At 42.2% G+C, this 12,383-nt stretch overlaps 1 protein-coding gene across 10 annotated transcripts in view; it reads right to left on the bottom strand.

The window, feature by feature from the left end:
• Positions 1-12,383, bottom strand: part of npas2 (neuronal PAS domain protein 2) — a 66,673-nt gene that overhangs the window by 27,362 nt on the left and 26,928 nt on the right. Inside the window, exon 2 of one of the 10 annotated variants that reach the window (XM_042091787.1) lies at positions 967-1,102. The exons of 8 other annotated variants lie outside the window; for them this stretch is intronic. The gene's annotated coding sequence lies outside the window, so the exon portion shown is untranslated. Of the gene's footprint in view, positions 1-966; positions 1,103-10,890; positions 11,231-12,383 lie in introns of those variants that run through there. One more of the 10 variants, XM_042091786.1, reaches the window with a different exon arrangement.

The following is a 12,383-nucleotide window of genomic DNA, read 5'->3' as shown; positions in this document are numbered from 1 at the left end:
GCATTAGCAGAGGACTACAGGAACATCACATGCAAGCAGAGTGCCACTGACCTAGAAAGGCATAAACAGCCCTTTAGAAAACTCAACACAGCAGAGTGTGAGAGAAGGAGAGAGAGAGACAGAGAGAGAGAAGAAAAGTGAGCAGCATGAAAATGATAATCAAAAGGCGTAAAAGGCGTCGAAGTAAAAGGTGTGTGTGTGTGTGTGTGTGCATGTCCATGTGCGTGTGTGTATGAGTGTACGTGTCCATGTCCGTGTGTGTGTGTGTGTGTGTGTGTGTGTGTGTGTGTGTGTGTGTGTGTGTACGTGTCTATGTCCATGTGAGTGTGTGTGTGTGTGTGTGTGTGTGTGTGTGTGTGTGTGTGTGTGTGTAATAGCAATCAAAAATAAAATTCTGAAGGGTGTTTGCATTTTACAGTAAGAAAAGAGGACAGAAAGAAAAGGAAGGAAGAAGACAAGACAGAGAGAAAGAGAGAGGGAGAGAGAGAGAGAAAGAAAGGGAAAGAAAGAAAGTCTATGTCCTCCACATGGGTTTGTTTAATGAATGTAAGGGAAGCATTGCAGCCAGGATTAACAGCACTTGGAACAGAAACAGCTTTTCATTATTTATACAAACATGGAAGCCCACTTGGAAGCTCATCAGACTAGGGCAGCTGTGGAAACTGCACCGACACACTCTAGATCAGCTTACATCATCAATGACAGAAATGAACCACTGAAGCACAAGCAAAACAAACAAACAAAAATAAATAAACAAACAAACAATCTATCTTAACATGGAGTCAGAACTTTTAGTAATACCAAAATGCTGCCACCGTTTAGGGAAAAAACAGGCTGATGCAGCTGGTGTATTACTGGTTACCATGACGACGCAAAATAACAGTGGCGAAAAGAGTGGCCAAGCCCCAGCTCCATCACAGAGACGCTGTGTCAAGTTAAGTGAGACTTATAAAATAACCTCTTTACCTCCTCCTGAGGCGTGCGCTATGCTGCACATGGGCTTCTGTCACTGCTAGGATCTCATACTTTTTCCTTTACATCCACTTGGTTCTTATAATTGTCTAATGCTTCGGTAACACTTGCATTGGACCCAAGAGCTGACCTGATGGCCAGAAGAAAGAAATGGGCACAAGATTAGATTAGACTCAATACACAAGATTAGATTAGATTCAACTTAATTTGTCGTTGCAAAAGTAAGGACAACCAGGACTACAGTACCACAATCATCCTCCCCATGTACAACATTTAAAAATGTCTGAACTAAATGGAAATCATGCTTTTATTTTCACTGAAATACTCTCAGTACACCAGGGACAAGGCCACCACAGCCAAATACCTCAGTCAGTCTCAAACAACCTATGAAAATGGAAAGCTATGCAAATCCATTATATTGAACATTAAAACAGCATGGAACAACAGTTTTTCTAGTTTCTGACTAATGTTTTCCCCTCGACACTGACCAGAAATGTGATTCATCAGTGCATTTTTCTAGAAAAGAAGCTTCAATTTCATTTTCATGTTCTGTTTCAAATTCTTTGATTCTTGCCCATAAACAGAAATGGCCTTTGGAGAGGCGAAAGCTATCTCCATCTCACCTCATAACTCAGAGACTCTTCACATTGTTCCACTCGACATAACTGTCTAAATCCCTGATTAATTCTCCCTACTGGGTCCTTCCATCCTTTCCAAACGACTTCCAATTAGACAAAAGTAAACGATCATGGATGAACCCATACTGAAGTGGAATTCCAGGGCACCAAAGTTTCCAACAATCTGCATTGGCTGGAAAAGAACATCATCATCGCCACCATCATAATCATCATCATCTCAATCAGCTTCATGGCCCTCTCCACCCCCTCCCCTCCTTCTCATCTCTGATTGATTTGAACATGGGGGTTTGCCGACTGGAAACATTCCTCCCAGCGTCTCGGCTGCGGACGCGTAATTGTGACAGCCCAGTGGCTCAGTGGCCCTTTTCCGATCATTAGCCATCGTCTGGCGTGTCCACCGGCCTGAGGCTTTCCACTGGACCACAGCCCAGAGTCTATTATATATATCATGCAATTACGTTTAATAAAAAAACACGTTACACATGTTTGTTCTGGTGCTTGTAACATCGTGGGTAATACGTAAGCACATGCATCATCATGAAGAATACTTCAACTATGAACAGATGATGACTCTGTGAATTACAGGTAGATATTCACAAGGAAATATCTGAAGTAAGAACAAATACTGCCTTTTTGGGCCTGGGCTTTTTGTTGCCACTCATGGCTACTTAGGTTTCTATGGCAGCATTGGAACAGACAGAACTCAGAGTTGAAGAGATGTTTGTCAAGTGATTGTACTGGTATTCATAATATCACTTGCTACAGTGTAGCAATCACTGTAAAGCTATAGCTCACTCCCTCTGATATAAGGAGAGCTGACAATCGATTCCCTAAGATAGGAGAGATTCAACACTTCCACAGCAATTGCCCACTGCTTTTGATACGTGTCACTGCAGTTGTGCTCCTGGTTAGAATGAGCACTGATAAACACACTGAGGAGAAAATGATTTCCCTTGACAGGTAAACTCACGGAAATACAAGTGAAACCTCCAAGTGGAACTCATGTCATGTATATTACCATTGATGTTACTGTTCTTCTGGCAGGCTGTGTGTGTGTGCCACCTCATGCATTTCTGAGCTATCGTCGGTGTATACATTAGAGGCCTAATTAAACTCAGTGTGCCATTAAGCCAGTATGGGAAGTCTCTATTTTCCATGGCAACACTTTACACCTCATCTCCATCACCTCATCGCCACAAGCCCATCGCCCATTACACACACACACACACACATGCACATGCACACACACACGCACATGCCCCCACACACACAGAGACACACGCACACACACACGCACACACACACACACACGCACACACACACGCACATGCCCACACACACACAGAGACACACGCACGCACACACGCACACCCGCACACATACAGACACACACACGCACACATATATATGCGCACAAACACATACACATACATGCACACAAACACATACACATACATGCACACAAACACATACACACACTCACGCAAACACATACACATACACATACACAAACACACACACAAGGTAAATTAACACATTTAAAAAGAGTAGAAATATTAAGCAGTTGGAGCTTCTCTCACTGACGACCTGATTCCAGCCGTCTTGCTTCTGTATCTCAGCACCATCCCTATAACATTTTGTATCTCAGCACCATCCTTATAACATTTTGTATCTCAGCACCATCCCTATAACATTTTGTATCTCAGCACCATCCCTATAACATTCTGTATCTCAGCACCATCCCTATAACATTCTGTATCTCAGCACCATCCCTATAACATTCTGTATCTCAGCACCATCCCTATAACATTCTGTATCTCAGCACCATCCCTATAACATTTTGTATCTCAGCACCATCCCTATAACATTCTGTATCTCAGCACCATCCCTATAACATTCTGTATCTCAGCACCATCCCTACAACATTTGGAAAGTTGGTTTCTCTCTCTCTTTTTGTTGCTTCTCTGCATAATTTTCAGATATTTTCTCATCTGCAGGGGAGTGAAACCTTTTCCTGACCCACATTTGCACATTCTCATAATGAGTTTCCATAACAGTGAATGCTGGCGAGGCACTGGGTGCAGAAGACACTGCCTTCGTCCCATACAATACACAGCAATCATCCCATTCAGAGCGTTGCTGGCAAACATGGCAGTCAGAGATGTTAAACTAACGCCCTGAACACTGTCAAGACCTTGTTTTCGTTCCAAAAGGAAGATTTTGCTGTGTTACTGCATATATAGGTCACAGATAAGGTTCCTTTTGAAGAACAATGACTGTTTACCATTGTTTTCATTGTGATTTATCTGTAACACCGTCATTATTCTGAATTTAAGCACCATTACTCATCTAATGACTGCAGCAGTCAGAACTAGTTTCATAGCGTGGAGAGCCACCGTAATAAGTCTCCTTTCATTAAGATTAGTGAGTTGTGTGATTATCATACTTTTCTATTATCATGGCTGCATATTTTAGCTATGTGCCTGCACATGCAAGATGGCCATTAAACATCCGCCATTTTGATTGGCTTACAGGGCTGGAAACTCCACCAACTTGCGTGACACCAACCTTAACTAATGACCCAATACCACACCCATACAGCACTGCAAACAAGTCTTTACATGCATTCTAGCACTTACTACATTGTAGTAACAACTACATTTTAACTCAATTTGAGCACACTTCAGCTTGCCATGTTCTGTGCAAATCAATCACAGCATATTCCCTATTTACAAGCTATTTTCTTCTTTGGTGTCGTTGATTCTTATCAATTTGGCTCCAACACCTGTGTCCTCTAAGGTGGCCATATTGGTTAACCATGGCTCAGCCCTATCTAGTCTGTGTAGATGCCATATTGGTTAACCATGAGGAGTGGCCACTCACTGTTTTCCATTCTGCCACCCTTCTCTGAACCCACCTGACCAACGGTGCCAATGCCAGAATCAAAACACACACACACACACACACACACACACACACACACACACACACACACACACACACGCACACACACACGCACAGTCATAAGCACAAATGTAAATGGGACAAAAAATAGGGTTTTCTTTCCTGTAGGAGTGAGGCATGTACAATTTGCAAATTGGCCTGCATTACAGAGAGTGTGTCTTTTGAATGTGTAGATTTTTTCTGCAAAATGAGCATAATAGTTAGAATAGGATATCTATGCGAAAAATGGAGTGAGCCTTATCAAAGACAGAGAATATAAAACTAGAGTATTTTGAAAAAGGCTAAACATTTAATTCAAGTCACAGAAGCTTCCTTTTCCACAAACCGTCATTAATATTATGTTTTGTATTTTCCTTTGGCTTACCCGCACCGCAGCCCCAAAAATAGTAAGACCTCGATTTATTTCACTTACAAGTATAATTGATTAGCTTTACACACAACAGCCTCCATATTTGCATACCTGTGTCCCACACCATGTTGTATTATATGTTCAGAAGTAATGTTGCTTATAATGTCGCTAATAAACGTTTGCTAAAAAAAGACTTCCCAGCATTACACTGAGACGTTCATGACAGGAACATGTCAGTGCTGGTCCTCTCTGACACACTGACCCACTGACAAATGCTTGTTTGTCTTTGTGTTTGTGTGTGTGTGTGTGTGCGCGCGCGCATTTGGGTGTGTGCGTGTTGTGTTGTTGGTGTGAGGGTGTGTCTTACAACACGTAATTTGTGCGGCACGTTAACCCAGTTCTATCATTCAGACTATGAGGCGCGCCATGAAACATTCAGAGAACGTTAGTGAAACTTTAAAGAGGGCCATCGGAGAAAAGCACCGCGTGAGATGAAGGCTCACACACCAACCAAAGACCGTGAGACGACACAATTGCTCTCTCTCTCTTTCTCTCTCTCTCTCTCTTTCTCTCTCTCTCACACACACACACACACACACACACACAAACACACACAAACCCACACGCAAACTCTGTCCTTCTGCCTTTCAAGGGCAGAATCAAATGAACTTTGCTACCCACAACCACTTGTCCCTCTTTTTTCAATGATTTTTCAATGAACTTTGTTACCCACAACCCACTTGTCTCTCTCTTTTCACTCGGAGTGCTGCAGAGTCGCCAGTGGCATCTTGGAGATTCCTCAGCTGCATCTCGATCGCATAGAGAGGACCTGAGAAACAAAAACCTGACCTGAAATGAGACCTTCGTAGCTGCTGGGTGATGCTGTATAGGTGCCCTCCATTCCTTGTCTTTTTTTTCCTCTCATAAAACCGATGAGGACACAGGACAAGCCAATCTAAGGATGCCTATACTGCTGCTTATAGTTCCACCGCACCCTACTCTAGGCGTGAGCCATGTTTACGGCCTGGAAACACAGAGGTGTCTGGTTACACTCACACCCGGCCGGTCAATGTAAATGTAAACATGCACTCTACACACACACACATACACACACACATAGGGGAGAAAAACACCTGGCACCAAAATCAAGTTCAAGATCATGACCAGCGCCTGCATACCTTCCTGACACAGATACTCGTGTTGAAACAGCCTCTTTCTCTGTGACACACACACACACACAGGCGAGGTCAGTGAGACCTCTTGTATTCACTGGTGACAAGTTCAACAGGTTCAAGTTTAACACTAATGCTTGAGTATGCATTCACCACAAACACACAGCCCCCACCCAAGATCACCCCACACCCACATCCACATGCATATACATGCTGAGTGAGTTACAGACTTTATTATATTAACATGAATTTAAATGATAAATAATAATAATAATAATAATAAAGCATCATTAATAAGACAATCACAGTCATTGTTGCGGTCCACAAAGGTTCTTTAAATAAGCCTTTTTTTTTCGTGGCTTTGCAACCAAAATATATACTTTCAGTGTTGACAAGCCCTAAAGCTTTTTACCTACATACCAAGGCTGTACATTCTTGTCTTAAATCCCCTCTGCAGAAAACCTGTTCTTCACCTAGATCAATAGATAGACATAGATCTAGAAAACCCTTTATGATTATTAGTAGAGTTATTTTCATACCAGATGCTAAACTTCAGGAAACAAGATTCTCTGGAGTTTCCTGGAGAACATTTTTGTAGATAAATGGCTCTTTGTATGGAAAAGGTTCTACAATTTTTTTTTTACCTTTCCAACATAAAACCATTCAGAAACAAAAGAGACATTTCACGTTTATTTTACGGGGGACAACAAAGGACTACCAATATTCTTTTTCTGAGAATGCATAGCTTAATGTCAAATTGTTCCATGCTATATGTCTTCTTTTCAGACATACAGTATTACCAGTACAACAGTCATTTTTTTCCAAACCAAGTTAATGTTTAAGTGTGTAACTACCTCTGTCTATCTCCTTCTCTCTCGAGGCCTTGTGCTGGAGTCATATCGACACTTGGCCCATATTTGTGTTGCTCTATACCACCATTTGTAAGTCAGTCCGGCCAAAAACATCTGCAGCGTGAACGCACGTGAAGGCATACATAACACCAGCTTCAAAATGCAGCTTAACAACACGGTGCCATTAAAGTAAACAAAAAACTGGCACTGTCATGATAAACAATATACTGCACCTCTAAAATCACCCTTAATGAAATTCAGGTGTACAGATTACACTAAAACTACTGTAAAAAAAGAAACTCATCCTGGGGATTCTACTGACGACCTTTGGAGCTGCCACCCAGATTGAGGCTGGGCGTTCAGTGGGTCCTGACACCTGAGCACGGCTCACTGAACCTCCTTCCAGGAAAACGAGACCGTTGTCCCCCACAGACACATCAGCACAGTGCATCACCGGACCTTTTCCCTCCAGTTTTCCTCATCCTGCTGCAGGGCCCCTCTATTCTGCATGTATTCAGCTGCCAGCTACCTGTTTACTCACTTGCTATGCCAGCTGCCACATTGTACCTGACTGTGCACAAAAACTGGACGCCATCTGACCACAGCTAACTGTAATGGGGGTGGTTCACACCTCACAGTGACCAAACCCACAATCTCGAGACTGATGCTGAAGCAGCCTGCTAGCGCTGCCGTAGTGGCAGCAGACAAAAGGTGCTGGGAGTATTTTGTGGTGCACAGCGCACATCACTAAGGACTACTATGACTCAGTGTCTGAGATTCAGCGGCCAAGATGCTATATAGAGCGAGCATACAGACGTATAGGAACATATTTCCTGCCAACGGCACATACAAAAGAGGTTTATAGAGAAGGGGAAGCATGTCGCTGCAATTATATTATACACACCCACCACACACACACACACACACACACACACACACACACACACACATACCACACACATACACACTTAGGTGTGCAGGGGCACCATAACAGAAAAAATGTCTGACATGCATTACTCTCCACTCTCTCTCTCAGGGGGTTTCTCACCCTATACCTAGAAGTTCAGTTATCAGAAGTACTGTTGCTGTTCATGCTCTAAATATCTATTTGCCTAGAAAACTGCTGCAATAGCAAAGCTACCATGTATCCTCAGAACAGCACTATTAAAAACTTTCCTAGTAAACATGTTCACTACCACTTCTGTTGAGCATGAATCAAAAGAAGTGCATGTAACTCAAGCATTTGACAGGAACAACCTAACAACCTTGTTCATTCAGTTGACACGGGTAAACAACCTTGAGAGCCTAAGGGTTCAAAAGGTCATGGGGACATGGGGACAGTCTCAAGGCCTCCCAAAACTACAGCAATCATTTCCAAAACATGTAAATGTATTTCATAGACAGTGGTACATTTGTGACATGTTTCAAGCCGCAGAGCGAAAATGTCACAGGAACTCTGCCTCCTATGCCAGTTCCTCTATGGTGGGCTCTTTGTGACCCACACTGCATCATACAGATACTGACCATGCTTAGAGTGAAAGCATTTTATTTTTTTTTAAGTATATATTTTTTGGCCTTTTTATGCCTTTAATGACAGGACAGTGGAGAATGACAGGACAGTGGACAGGACAGTGGAGAATGACAGGACAGTGGAGAATGACAGGACAGTGGACAGGACAGTGGAGAATGACAGGACAGTGGACAGGACAGTGGAGAATGACAGGAAGCGAGTGGGAGTGAGAGAGAGTCGGGTCACCGGCGAACGGTGCAGGTGCCCCAGTGCCACGGCCGGGGCCAGAGTGAAAGCATTTTGAGAAAATGTATGCCACCAGAACCCACTGGATCTGTAGTGCACATTCATCACAACAGTGTGCGTTTTCTGACTCTTCCCACCCCTGAGACTACAGGTGCATCCCCTACTACATACACTCTAATAGAGACAGGTCTGATGCCAAATGTTGGTTTAAACCTGGTTGTCCAAACTAACACACTCAGATGGACTCAAGCCAAAAGGCCTGTACACGTGTCGATCTTGTATGATTGCTGGATATTGGACATAAGGTGGGTATTGGACAATAATGAGAGCTTGGCATCTGTTCATCTCCATTTCTGCTAAAATGTGTCAGAAGCACACACAGGGTTCATGGGGAGTATGCTTCATGAAAGTTAAGCCCTTAAAGAAGAATTCCGGTGATTTTTCACATAGATATCTGTTTCTCGATGTCATCATTACTGTCGGTACAAAAAGAAAACAAAATAAATTGGGGCATTTTTAAAATAATTTAGTATGTATTGACAGTACTCAGTGACAGAGATCCATGTGAACAATTGCCGGAGTAGCAGGACAAGAGTGTGGAACAGAAACTTTATAATTTTAATACAACCGGCTCTTGATTAAACATTTTCATCCTGTGACTGGTGCAATGAAACCTGTTGCCAAATAATATGTGTTTTTGTCAAGAATAAATCTCCACTGCTCGCAGACTACAGCTGACTCCAGAGCGGATCCGTCCCCGGTCAGGCCCAGAACTGTTCTAAAATTAGCAGAACCATTCCAGATGCATGTGCTATGTGGGCCTCCAGGCTGTGCATTTGTCATACTCCTGCTAGTTTATGTTTTGGCCTCCAATGACTATTCTAACACATCTCAGTACACTGTCAATACGCAGCATTTTGGAGGACACAGGGAGGGAAAGAGAAATAGAGAGAGAGAGAAAGAGAGAGAGGTGGAGAGGGAGGTAGAGGAGACAGAGTCTGGGGGATCAGAGAGGAATGAACAGGATACAAAACTATATCAGATTCTAGAAAAAAGATTCTAGAACTGCTCTTGGGAATGTTCAAAGCACCCATGCCAGAGCGCAGGGCAGCTGGGGTTGGGGTCAGTGCATTTTTTTTTTTTTACACTTCAGCTAGTTCAGGTTTTGATATCATTTGAATTGCTCCATCAGATGTTCAAACAAGGTATTTATTATCATAGAAATATGTACGATAATGGGCAAAAACAACTAGGCAAGTCAAGCCGATACTAATACTGTAAAGCATTTGTGTGTGTGTGTGTGTGTGTGTGTGTGTGTGTTTGAACAAGAGAAATAATAAGTGGGAACAGAGGAAGCGTGAATGCGTTTGAGAAAGAAGAGTTCAGTGTGTTTGAAGCACAAACAGATAGAGGGGGGAGAGAAGTGCTCAAAGAGATGTAGGCTACTTTCTGACCTTGGTCACCCAATTCATTTCAAATGAGGAAATGATTGCATCACACTTCGGCATTCTACTCTTTTGACATAAGCGTGTATTATCTTTCTAATGTATACTGTACGGGCCATAGAGCGAGCGAGCGAGCGAAAGTTTGGACGGGGTTGTCGGTCCATTGCGGAGAAATGTGAGCAAATACTCCATAACGGAAGAACACGTATATTTTTTTTACATTCATATTTTACAAAACTGCACACATGTTGATTATTCAGATCGCAAAATTCTAGTAGAGCTGCTCAAAACAAGAACAATTCTCTCCGCGGCCAATCATAGTGACCCAATTAAGAGTGCATTCCGAGATTTTGAAGTAGGCTACAATTTCCAAACTACAGTACAGTTTCTGCTTCGTGCACAAGAGAAGTGTTAAACACAACTCTTCTTTTCGTGCGAAATGTGGATTTTCTGCGCTGTCATGTAGCTCCTGGTAAAATTATTAACTTAAAGATAGCCTACAGCCTCAACATCAAGCGGCAACATCAAGCGAGCCGGGTGACCCATTGTAGAATCTGACCTGTAATTAAACTATTCGAACGATAAACAATTTTGCTTCTAGGTTTATACCCAGCTCCAAATATCATACGATGTAGTTGCTGATTGCTTGATGAATGGGTATTTCATGCAATGCACGACCAGCAGCGTATTCTATTTTTTTTTATCACGACGTTTTCTGCGAGAATAAACCAATCATAACCTACCTTGAATTAAGTACTTCGGTTCCCTTGAACGATTTCTCTTTGGTTCTTTCCACAAACCACATTTCCCAATGCAGTCAACAGCGCTTCTCGCATTAATCCAAGAGTGAGATTATACTCGCTATAAACAAATGGCCAATGCCGCTACAGCTACAGACCAGTGGCGGAGACAGTTCGTAAAACATACCGCAAGCAATAACAACACCTATTACAGATACCAGATCAATACAACATTCCCGGTGCGGGTTGTTTTTCGCGATATCTTCCCTGTTTTTTTTGCTACCAGCTCCACATCTTCCGCTGGCAGCCGCTTGTAAACAAGACTGATCTGCTGCGAACTACGAAAGTAGGTCATTCGGTAGCTCAATACTTAGCCAACGACATCATAAGTAACCGGCAGCGCACCACACGGCAGGATCGAGTAGGCTACGCATGACAGAGAAAATAATAATTTTATAGGCTCTCATGTAGCCTACACATCATTTTAATTACAGATTTGTCAACTGAACCCATTATCTATATTCTCTGACAGTTCCTCATAGTTAAAAAGCAGTTAAAGCGACTAGGCCTACTTACACACAATCCACGATTAAATGTCAGTAGGCATATGAACATTTGAGTTAACTCGACGTGGTGGTTTGTTAACAAGTTGTATTTTAACCAAAACTAATTTTATCAACGGATACAAGCCGTATGAAGAAAATGGCACCAGTTTCCTCTACAAGATACCACTTTTGGGTAGCAACATCAATGGTTATTTTCTGTAAACATGAAATAGAATTAGTGCGTATAGGCAATTTAAAGACTAGGCCTACTACACGCATAATGTAACTCTAAGTAACCATAACTGTTAAAATTATTTTTGAACCACTGAAAGGGGGGAAGGAAATGTAGAGAAGTTAGCCTATAGCCTAAAGTATCACTTCCTCATAACTAAAGATGATATGAAATTAGAAACCGGTGTTCACATTCTCAATCTATAGAACACAACAATTAGTCCAGATATGGGCAATAAAGACAGTAGGTATTTGTTTGTTGAATGGTTTGAATGTATGTCATATCTGTCCTCTAGTTAGTTGTTTGCCTACAGGAGACATTCTCACCATACTGTAGGTCCCTCCTTATGCAACCATTACAGCATGGGTTCCAAACCTCAAGAGGGATACAGAGAGTTAATTGTGAAGAAAACAGCTTTGGTTTCTCTTTTCCAAACAGTCTAATTTTCATCTGATCAATCTTAAAATGACAAAGCATGGTATCCAGTGTTTAACAGGAAGACCCATAAGCTGTCGTCTTCAAATAAATACAAAAATACCCAGTTAGAACGCCTACACACAAAAAGGTACATCTGCCATATGAAGATATAAGCAGTTGCTGCAGGAACAACTTTCAGGTCGAAACTGTTTCCATGGAGAGCAAAACCTTAGATTATTCTCAGACTGACAAAATGGCTGACACCAAGACAAGCCCTACAGTTGACACTGATTTTGGCAACA

Source organism: Alosa sapidissima, chromosome 5, assembly GCF_018492685.1.
Source record: "Alosa sapidissima isolate fAloSap1 chromosome 5, fAloSap1.pri, whole genome shotgun sequence".
Classification (NCBI taxonomy): domain Eukaryota; kingdom Metazoa; phylum Chordata; class Actinopteri; order Clupeiformes; family Clupeidae; genus Alosa; species Alosa sapidissima.
This window is presented reverse-complemented; position numbering and strand designations above follow the sequence as displayed.